The sequence below is a fragment of the Lissotriton helveticus genome, chromosome 4_1 (assembly GCF_964261635.1).
Source record: "Lissotriton helveticus chromosome 4_1, aLisHel1.1, whole genome shotgun sequence".
NCBI classification, from domain to species: domain Eukaryota; kingdom Metazoa; phylum Chordata; class Amphibia; order Caudata; family Salamandridae; genus Lissotriton; species Lissotriton helveticus.
Window position 1 is genome coordinate 2,002,704,833 of NC_136063.1, and position 10,605 is coordinate 2,002,715,437.

Sequence of the window (10,605 nt, forward strand, 5' to 3'; positions counted from 1 at the left end):
GAGAGCAGGTGCTTCGCTGAAAGCGCAAGTATGGGGGGAGAGACAAGGTTCATGATACCCATTTGGGCAGGACATTGAGGTTGGGACCTAGTGAACAGATCAAGACTTATGTGTTTAAAAGATGTGATTTGAATGGAACTAGACTAATTACAATTAGTGGATGGCTATAATTCAAAGTAATTGTGATGTGTATACGCAGGGATGGGAGTTGACTAACCCCGTGCAATTTCAGCATTTTAGGGGGGAGAGAGGCTCTCTGCCATGTTTGGGAGTGGGTAGTTTTAAATCCACGGGCAGGGGGGCAGAGGTGGGAGGGAACTGAGGGTTCAGGAAGAGGGGGGAGTTTAACTGTTCATTGTTTTATTGGTATGCAATGTGATTCTGTGATCCTAATGCGCAAAGTGGCCATACTGAAGATTGTACGAACAAAGATGAGTGGGCTAGTACAATTCTTTTCTCCGTTTGCATTGATCCGTATACTTGGGAATTGTGTAATGAACAGCTATGGGGGGATAGTGATCGGATACTTTCTGTACTGACTTGGAATGTCAATGGTGTTGGTGATAAGATTAAGAGAGGGAGAGTGCAACAGTATTTAAAGGGCATTCGCCTGATGTGGTTTTGTTTCAAGAAACGCACCTCGTGGGACAGAAAACTAAGGCCCTCACTAGGTGGGGGTATAAACTCTTGGTTCATGCAGATTATACCAGGGGATCGAGGGGGACAGCAATCCTAGTAAAGAAGAATACACCTCTTATAGTTCACAAGACATGGGCAGACCCGGGGGGAAGATTCGCAAGGGTAGAGGCCCAGTGGGATGGAAGAAATATAAATATAATCTCAGTGTATTTACCGCCAGCTCTGGGTAAGGAAGCATTGGGGACCTTGGAAGTAAGCTGACGGAACTCCGAGAGGGCATGTTAATCATACTGGGGGACTATAATATGATGACATTGGATGACACAATTGATTGCCACCCGCCGAAGTCTAGAGCGAAATCCAACAAACTGATGGCTGACTTTACGAAGGCAATGGGTTTGACAGATGTAGGTCGAACTGTCCAACCAACTGACAAATTATTTCTCTAATGTGTACCAAAGTTTATAGCATATTGATTATTTCCTTACACATTTGTCCTCGATAGGTAACTTTGCCCAGTCTCGAGTTCTGCCCAGAGGCATATCATATCACTCCCCAGTCTGGGTAGAATATACACACTGGGAACGGCAGGCACGCACCACCATTGTTCTTACCAGACAATGGGGAGAAACTCCACACACAAACTGAGAACTATTTCACTGAGAACTTGGGCTTGGTTGAATCCGCACAAACAATTGGGAAGCATACACGGTGGTTCGGAAAGGGCAAGCTTTATCTTTAAAGACGGGGTATATCGCCAAGAAACGTGAGCTTCTGGTCCAGGTGGAGACGGACCTCCTTGAATTGGAGTGAGAACATGCACAAGATCCCTCACCGGACACTAGTCATAGACTCTTAATGAAGCAAGACGAATATCGGATAAAAACTAGGGAACAAATAATGGCTAAGTTTCGCACCACCCAACACAGACTTTATGAAATGGGTGATAGGGCAGGCAGAACACTAGCGTGGTTGGAGATGCGAGAACAGGGAACGAGATGGGTACACAAACTGACAAAACCAGGGGATAAGGTAAGGTAAAACTTTATTTGCATAGTTACTTAAAACCATTGCAGTGCATACAAAAAATACAACCATATTTAAAATGTTCCATATTTAAAATGTGCATGCTCCCTCGTGAGCGTCGCGGCGTGAACTGCAAAAGACATTTCTGTGTCGTTACAGTTTTAATGTCCCGGCTAATTTTGTCTTTACTGCCTCTGGAAAGGATGCAGTCCGCTGTGGGAGTTATCCAAACACTTAATGAAATTTCCCCCGTAGACCGATTGTCGGCAAAGTGAGGATCAGTTTGGCATATTTGACCGAGCTGCTTCGAGAAATTTAACTAGCCTAGTGTTCAGTTGTGGTAATGAGGGATCAAAGCATGCCTGGACAGCTTGTCTCCTTATCCTGATGCCTCTTTGATTGAGGGGAATTTTTAGCAGCTGTCTCCTTTCTTGACACAGCTCCGTGCAGGTGCAGATGGTGTGTGTGATGTCACCCTGATCCTTGTTGCACAGGCTACAAAGAGTAAAAGCCTGCTCCCTTTTCCAGGGAGGGAGCTGCTGCGTGGTTGTTAACACTCCTAGCCTGAACTTTAAAAAATGTTGTTTCAGTATTTTTGAATAAGCCAAATTAAAATAATGTTATGGGGCTAGGGACTTGTATGTGGCCAAAGTCATCCAGGCATGCGCTCTAAGCGAGAAGGTCGCCTTATCCTCTAGCAAGGAGTGTGTCTTCAGCGTCTTCTGCACCGTTTTTTTGAACGCCGAATGGAGGCAGTGTGTGTCCCATAAGGGGAGAGGCCTGTGATCGTCAAAGCCTCCTTAAGATATTGACCTGCAGGTGAGTTCTGCCTCTGTTGGATCTCTTGCCAGAGGAGATGATTTAGTGTGTTAGGGTTTGCTGACCTGATCTTGTGCCAGCAGTTGATGAAAGCTCTGTAGCTGGCCCAGGTTTGCTTTATGAGACCAAACTCCAAACGAATTTGTGCCAGTGAGGTGTAGGTCGGGAGGCTGAACATTGTTCTATATGCTTTGACAAGTGTTTTATCCAGAAGATTACTAACTCTCACGCACAGTGCCTCAGTGCCGTAGGTAAAAGAAGGTAATATTTTGGCCCGGGTTACCATCAAGAGTGGATTCAGAGTGGGGCCAAGTAGTTTGGCTGAAACTCCTTTCAGAGAGAGTGGGCGAATCATTCCTTTCCTTTTATTCTCCTGTTGCTGGCGGCTGATTAAACCTTCTTTGTCTATGTATATACCCAGATATTTGTAAGCCTCTGCTAGCTCAATGTGTTTATTACCCAGGTACCACTGATGGGACTTTTTTTGTTTCTTGTTAATTGTCATAGTCCTTGTTTTGTTTAAGATTATTGAGAGACAATTTTCTTCTGCATAGACCTCTAGGCAATTCAGGAGATGTTGCAGGCCTACTGACGTGTAGCTGAGTAGGACAACGTCGTCCACGTGGAGTAGATTAGATATTGGGGAACCCCCTAATCTGGGTGCATGCAAGTTGCAGTTGTTAAGTGCCAGGGTTAGGTCAGCCATGAATAGAGTGACTAACATGGGAGCCGGTACAAAAGGGGGTGATGATGGACGGAGCATCTGAACCAATCAAACACTCACACCCAGTCAAAAGATCTGGGTTTAATCCATCACTGTTCTTTAGCCCACTCTGCCACCCCAGTTCAGACATGGCTATATGCAAATCAGTCTGACCCTGTGCCTCATGGGAACAGTCCAGCCCAAACTGCCAAGCCATGCCTTCCCTGGACCGGAAACAAGCTTCCGAGGACCGGTTTCTGGCATTACAGCCGTCTTCAGCCCGGCTTGCTTGAATCCAGTGGCAAAGTGACCAAGGGACTAGCGTCTGAGCATACCCTGCCACACTTAAGGCGGCCAAAAGCGGTACAAAAGGGGGTGGTGATGGACGGAGCATCTGAACCAATCAAACGCTCACACCCAGTCAAAAGATCTGGGTTTAATCCATCACCGTTCTTTAGCCCACTCTGCCACCCCAGTTCAGACATGGCTATATGCAAATCAGTCTGACCCTGTGCCTCATGGGAACAGTCCAGCCCGAACTGCCAAGCCATGCCTTCCCTGGACCGGAAACAAGCTTCCGAGGATCGGTTTCTGGCATTACAGCCATCTTCAGCCCGGCTTGCTTGAATCCAGTGCAAAGTGAGCAAGGGACTCACGTCTGAGCATACCCTGCCACACTTAAGGCGGCCAAAAGCAGTACAAAAGGGGGTGGTGATGGACGGAGCATCTGAACCAATCAAACACTCACACCCAGTCAAAAGATCTGGGTTTGATCCATCACCGTTCTTTAGCCCACTCTGCCACCCCAGTTCAGACATGGCTATATGCAAATCAGTCTGACCCTGTGCCTCATGGGAACAGTCCAGCCCGAACTGCCAAGCCATGCCTTCCCTGGACCAGAAACAAGCTTCCGAGGACCGGTTTCTGGCATTACAGCCGTCTTCAGCCCGGCTTGCTTGGAGCCAGCACGCAACCCTGTTTCAGCCCTTTCGATGTTTTGATTTTCCTTGAGAGATGCGTTCCTGAGCCCGGTTTTACTTGAACCCAGGTGTTGGAATTTAGGAGCATGATCAATGATTGAAGATTGTTGGGAATGCCCCATCTGGCTAGCTTCTATCATAATTTGGGCCTATTCCACATTGTCAAACGCGGCACTGTAGTCAATAAAACAGGCATGGAGCTGCATGTGCCTGGTTTTTGCCATGTCCATTAACAGTGACATTGCCATGATGTTAGTTATTGTACCGGAGCACTTTCGGAATCCTGTCTGGTTTAGCGGAATTATTTTGTTGTTTTCTGCCCAGATTGACAATTCCTCCAGCAATGTACCCGCAAAATATTTGGCTTCATTATCGATCAGGGATACTAATCGATAATTGGCTGGTAAATTCTTGCTGCCTGTTTTGTGGATTGGCACGATTATCAACCCTTTCCATGAGTCTGGAATTATGCCCAGATGTTGTACTTACAGAAATAGTGAGTGCAGTATGTTTGCCCAGTCCTCCGGTTTTTCCTGGAACACTGCTGGTGGAATACCGTTCGGCCCTGGTGCCCCTCCTTTTTACCCTTCTTGATCTGTTTTTCAATTAGGAGCTGTTCAGTGGCGGGTGCACATTTGATGCTGTATAGCTTTCCTCCAGCAGGTTGAGATGTGCTAATTGCCTTGAAACATAAACCAGCATCATGGTTTGCGGGAGGGGAGCTAACGCTTTCCGTGCTGCAATTGGTGGTATCAACTTCATGCTCGGCTCTTTTGATCTTCCCCGGCATTGAGGTAGTGAAACTTGGCTGTTAAAGTGGGACTTTAGATAGCTTGCCCATGTTTCCTCTAGTATGAAGGAGGTAAGGGCCACATGGTTCGGGTGTATTATCTTATTTACTGTTTTCCAGAATCTATCACTGGCGTTGTGCTTGAAGTTATGCAAGAGTTTGGCCCAGAGGTCCTGTTCATTGTTGTTGTTAATGTTCCATTTCAGCCTCTTTGATTTGGTTCTCAGTTCCCGCATCGGGTCATGGCGTAAATATCTTAGCAAGCCGTTTATTGATTTTTTAAGTCCTTTTACATGTATTCTTTGGCTCATAGATAGATTAGTCGGTTATGACTGTCCATGAGAGATCCTTGGTTTAGTAGCTGTTGCCTTTAGAGCACTCACGGTGCTTGTAAAGCATTCCCAGGAATTTACCTGGTTCTCACCAGGTGTTTGACCCGATATAAGTCTAATTGCTGTATCTGTCAAGGTCTTTATGGATTCTGTCGAGAACGTGATCCTCTTATAATTGGTTGTGTAACTTGAACCTAATTGTAAAACGGGGAGGATGCTGTTCGTACCCGTACCCGCTAGGGAAGCCTCCTGTTAGGATATGTTCCAGACAGACAGCCTGTCCGCTCTCATACCATTAGTTTTGGTCATTATTGTGTTATTTGCCCTTTTGTTTTAGTTCTTTGATTGGTTGTCAACTTTAGAGATTTCAAAATGTGTAAAGAATGTAATCTTTAAAAATAATCTCACTCCTTGTTGCCAAGGTTTATGTATGCAATTTATTTCATCTGTTTAACTGAATTATGCCACTAAAATTGCACAGCAGATACATGCATCCTTGTTTGGGCCAGATAATCTGAAAGGGCGTTGTTTCACATGTAAATGGCAAAACCGTTTCTGACTCATACACGTGATAGCATTCAGGAACCCCACCCAAGGCCGACTATAAAAGAAAGCGAGGAACACGGGCATTCGCTTGTGTTCGTTCTTCCTTCCCTCCTCATCTGACGATCCAGCCTACCTGATTCGGGGACCTTCGGCGCTCTTCCTCTCCGCTTCCTTTTCGGCGGCCTCGGTCCGGATTCATCTTACTTCCCGCTTCTTCTGGTTAGCCACGTCCAGCTCCGCATCTCTTCCCTGTTATTTCCGGTCTTCGGCGGCTCTTTGTCCTGGAGGTAATCTTGTCCGTCCTGCAACAAAAACAACAGAAAGAATGGTAAATACATGTTGAGCCTCAATGAAAATCAAGTACATTTTAAATTTATTACCGAAAGGAAAAAACGCGCAAAGAGGAACTTTTGAGATTTTAACATCAAAGACAGTCTACTTTTGTTACGAAGCCCCTCAAATACCTTTTGTGCTTAAAATGATAACACAGGAAAGAACTTGATGACTATTTATCCAGGACTACACTCATGGATCAGTATCATTGCAAAAAGCTGTGAAATATTTGCAAGTGTATTTTCAATGCGGATGCAGTCGACTTTTTAGGATATTGTTTTTCCCCAAAAGAAATCACTATGGATGCCAAGAAAGTAAGCGCTATCAATCACTGGCCTGAACCCACTTCAGTAAAAGAAGTTCAGAAATTTCTAGGGTTTGCAAATTTTTATAGAAGGTTCATTACTCATTTCGCAGACACAATGGCTCCTTTTACTAAACTGTTGCAAAAAGGACAGCCCTTTGTTTGGAATCCCCTAGCTGCTCAAGCATTTCCATTTTACCTGGAAGCAGATGCTTTGCAAGTGGCTTGGGAGGGGTTCTCTCACAACGGAATCCAATAGACGGTCAATTACACCCTATCGCCTTCTATTCCCAAAAATCTTTACCTGCCGAACAGAATTATACTGTGGCAGAGAGAGAACTTCTGGCCATAAAGGTAGCTTTTACAGAATGTAGACATCACTTGCTTGGTGCAAAATTCCCCGTAACTATTTTCAGTGACCATAAGAATTTGCAATTCTTTAGTTCCATAAAAGCCTTAACTCCACGTCAAATGCGCTGGCTCAATTTCTTTAGTACGTTTGACTTTGTAATCACCTATAGACCAGGCACACAGCAGATTCAATCCGATGTTTTATCTAGCTATGGTCATACTACTGAAACAAAACAAAGAAAAGATGATTTACCAATCATAGCACCTCAAAAAATCTTAGCGCCTACACTTCAGAATGACCTCATTAAGGAAGTATATGCAGAACATTTATAGGTGCAATCACAAGATTGGTTAAAAGACTCACACAACACTATTCAACAAGGTATGTTATATCATGATTCTTTATTGTATATACCAACAACAGAATTACAAACTCAATCAATAACTTGGCATCATACATCAGCATTAGCAGGACATCCAGGTTGGGAAAAAACCCTAGAAAACATACGTAAACATTTTTGGTGGTCCTCAATGAAGAAAGATATTGAAGCTTATGTACTTGCTTGCCCAACATGTGCTCGGCAGAAAACTTTACACAAAGCTCCAGCTGGGTTATTACAACCTATGTCAGCTCCTGCCATCCCGTGGCACACTGTTAGTGTCGATTTTATGGTTGGCTTACCCACTGTAAACAAATGTACCACTATTTTAGTGGTAATTGATTATTTATCCAAAATAGCACATTTTGTACCTTTACGAAAGTTACCCACTTCAGTTGAATTTGCAGATATTTTTTATAAAAGAAGTTATACGCTTACATGGACTGCCAAGTAAAATAATTTCAGACAGGGGTAGTCAATTCAACTCGAAATTCTGGAAGACATTATGTAAAAAGTTAAAATGAGAAGTTGCTCTTTCATCAGCTTTCCATCCAGAAACAGATGGCCAATCAGAAAGATTGAACCAAACTTTACTACAAACCATACGATGTTTATTGGCAGAGTTCACTAACAATTGGGTAGAAGCGTTGCCTGTTGTGGGGTTTGTGTAAAACAATACCACTCATTCCACTATTCATTGCACAACATTTTACTTTATGCAGGGCTATCATCCAAGGGCTCTACCAATTGTATTAGATTCCTCTCCTCTCCCAAAAGTCACTCAACGCTTGAAATCGCTATTGGAAATGCAAGAGAAAGCTGAATATAAGACACGTATGAAAAAACAAGCAGATAAACATAGAACAGAGGCCCCAGTATATCAGGTAGGGGATAAAGTCTGGCTTTCCACAAAAATTTGAACATAGAAGGGTCGCGAAAATTACAACCTAGATTTATTGGACCGTTCTGTATTACAGCACTCGTAAATCCAGTAACAGTAAAATTAGAGTTACCTATTGATTACCCAATACACCCTACTTTTCATGTCTCATTACTCAAGCCTTATAATCCTCAAACTAGGCCGGAACCCCCCCTCCACCTATTCCGATTCAAGGACATTTAGAGTAGGAAGTCCGTCGTATTTTGGATGCTAAAATAATTAATGGATGACTACACTATCTAATAGCCTGGAAAGGGTATGATGACACTGAAAATTCATGGGAACCAGCATCTTATGTGTATGCTCCGAGTCTACTTAGACAATTTTATGTCAACAATCCAAGCAAACCACGACCTGTGGGGGGACCTTTGAGGGGAGCGACTGTTAGGATATGTTCCAGACAGACAGCCTGTCCGCTATCATACCATTAGCTTTGGTCATTATTGTTTTATTTGCCCTTTTGTTTTAGTCCTTTGATTGGTTGTCAACTTTAGAGATTTCAAAATGTGTAAAGAATGTAATCTTTAAAAATAATCTCACTCCTTTTTGCTAAGGTTTATGTATGTAGTTTATTTCATCTGTTTAACTGAATTATGCCACTAACATTACACAGCAGATACAAGCATCCTAGTTTGGGCCAGATAATCTGAAAGGGCATTGTTTTATGTGTAAACGGCAAAACCGTTTCTGATTCATACACATGATAGCATTCAGGAACCCCACCCAAAGCCGACTATAAAACAAAGCGAGGAACAAAGGCATTTGCTTGGGAAACATCATTTTCAACGAAGGCTTTTCTACGCGTGACGTTTACTACGAGGCACTTACCTCGCAAACGTCTTTTCCACGCGTATGCCTTCAACGACAGTCTTTACCACGCATATACGTTCTGGCTAGGGGGAGGCGTGGAATTCCTTCCAGTCGTTCAGCGTGGGATTGGGGGGTTGGCGGGGGTCGGCTGGGGGAGGGGCTGGGGGGGCCTGGGGGGGTCTCCCCCCCAAAAATAAACAAAGGAGCGGGTTAATTAAATTTAAAAAAAACGCACTTCAGTACCACCGAGGTAAAAGGAAAGTGCCTCCCCCAAAGACGTGCCGTTACGTCAAAATAGTAGTCCTTTTTTAATTTTGGCAGACGTGTTTTGACGCTTGTTTCGATGGTGGATGGAAGTACGGGCTGCTCGTGAAAGACGGGAAGGTGTCAGGTAAGAAAATATTCTTTATTATTTGTGTTTAAACGAAGGTTAAAATGCGTGGTATAATCCTTCGTTGCAAATTCCAGCGTGGTAAAGCCACTTGCGAACTAAAATTCGCGTGGTATTGCCATGCGTGGAACTTGTATTCGTGGTAACATCATATATTCCATTTGCTTGTGTTCGTTCTTACTTCCCTCCTCATCTGACAATCCAGCCTACCTGATTCGGGGACCTTCGGCGCTCTTCCTCTCCGCTTCCTTTTCGGCGGCCTCGGTCCGGATTCATCTTCCTTACCGCTTCTTCCGGTTTGCCGCGTCAAGCTCCGCATCTCTTCCCTGTTCCTTCCGGTCTTCGGTGGCTCTTTGTCCTGGAGGTAATCTTGTCCGTCCTGCAACAAAAACAACAGAAAGAATGGTAAATACATGTTGAGCATCAACGAAAACCAAGTAAGTACATTTTTAATTTATTACAGAAAGGAAAAAACACGCAAAGAGGAGCTTTCGAGATTTTAACATCAAAGTCAGTCTACTTTTGTTAGGAAGCCCCTCGAATACCTTTTGTGCTTAAAATGATAACACAGGAAAGAACATGATGACTATTTATCCAGGACTACACTCATGGATCAGTATCATTGCAAAAAGCAGTGAAATATTTGCAATATAAACATTTTGGAGAAAAGAGCTAATGACTTATTCGTGTATATTTTGAAAGATGTAATTCAAAGACATTATATGCAATTGTATGCATCGAGGACAAATATTGAAGGATTCATTTATTTCCTTGGGAATATTTTATGTTAGCAAAGGACAATACAATTATCCTAATAGTGTTTGTAGGACTGTGAATATGCATGTTATATTTGCTCTTTTCCCTTTAAGATTTGTATAGGTCTCAGAACCGCTTCTATAGAAGATTTCAGACCTTATCTGGTGAATTAGGAGACGCCAGACAGTGGTTATTGTGATTTTGTTATATGATGCTTAGACAACAGTGAGTTTATAACAAATAAGTAACATTGGTGTTAATTATTCCTTGTTGAAGACGTTCCGACCAGACAAGCTCCTGCTCAGCACTTCAGAAGCCAACAGGAGCAGTGTTTCTCTCTTTTATTATTTTATCCACTTCCCTTTCCCTGGAACTTCTTTTCTTCCCACATTGTTCTTTATGATGGTGTGGCGGGAATAGAGGTTTAAGAGAGGGTGCGAATAGTCCTCATGTCTTTCCAGCAGAACTACCTGGATCGCCCATTTTGAAGCCTGTTACATATGGC

At 43.5% G+C, this 10,605-nt stretch overlaps 1 long non-coding RNA gene across 1 annotated transcript in view; it reads right to left on the reverse strand.

Moving 5' to 3' along the window:
* The window catches only part of LOC144827769 (uncharacterized), a 135,869-nt gene extending 126,210 nt beyond the window's left edge, over positions 1–9,659 (reverse strand). Inside the window, exons 1-2 of the long non-coding RNA XR_013610356.1 lie at positions 9,555–9,659; positions 5,969–6,137 (exon numbers count right to left, since the gene is read on the reverse strand). This is a non-coding gene — a long non-coding RNA (uncharacterized LOC144827769). The remainder of the gene's footprint in view (positions 1–5,968; positions 6,138–9,554) is intronic.
* Between the last annotated feature and the right edge of the window lie 946 nt (positions 9,660–10,605).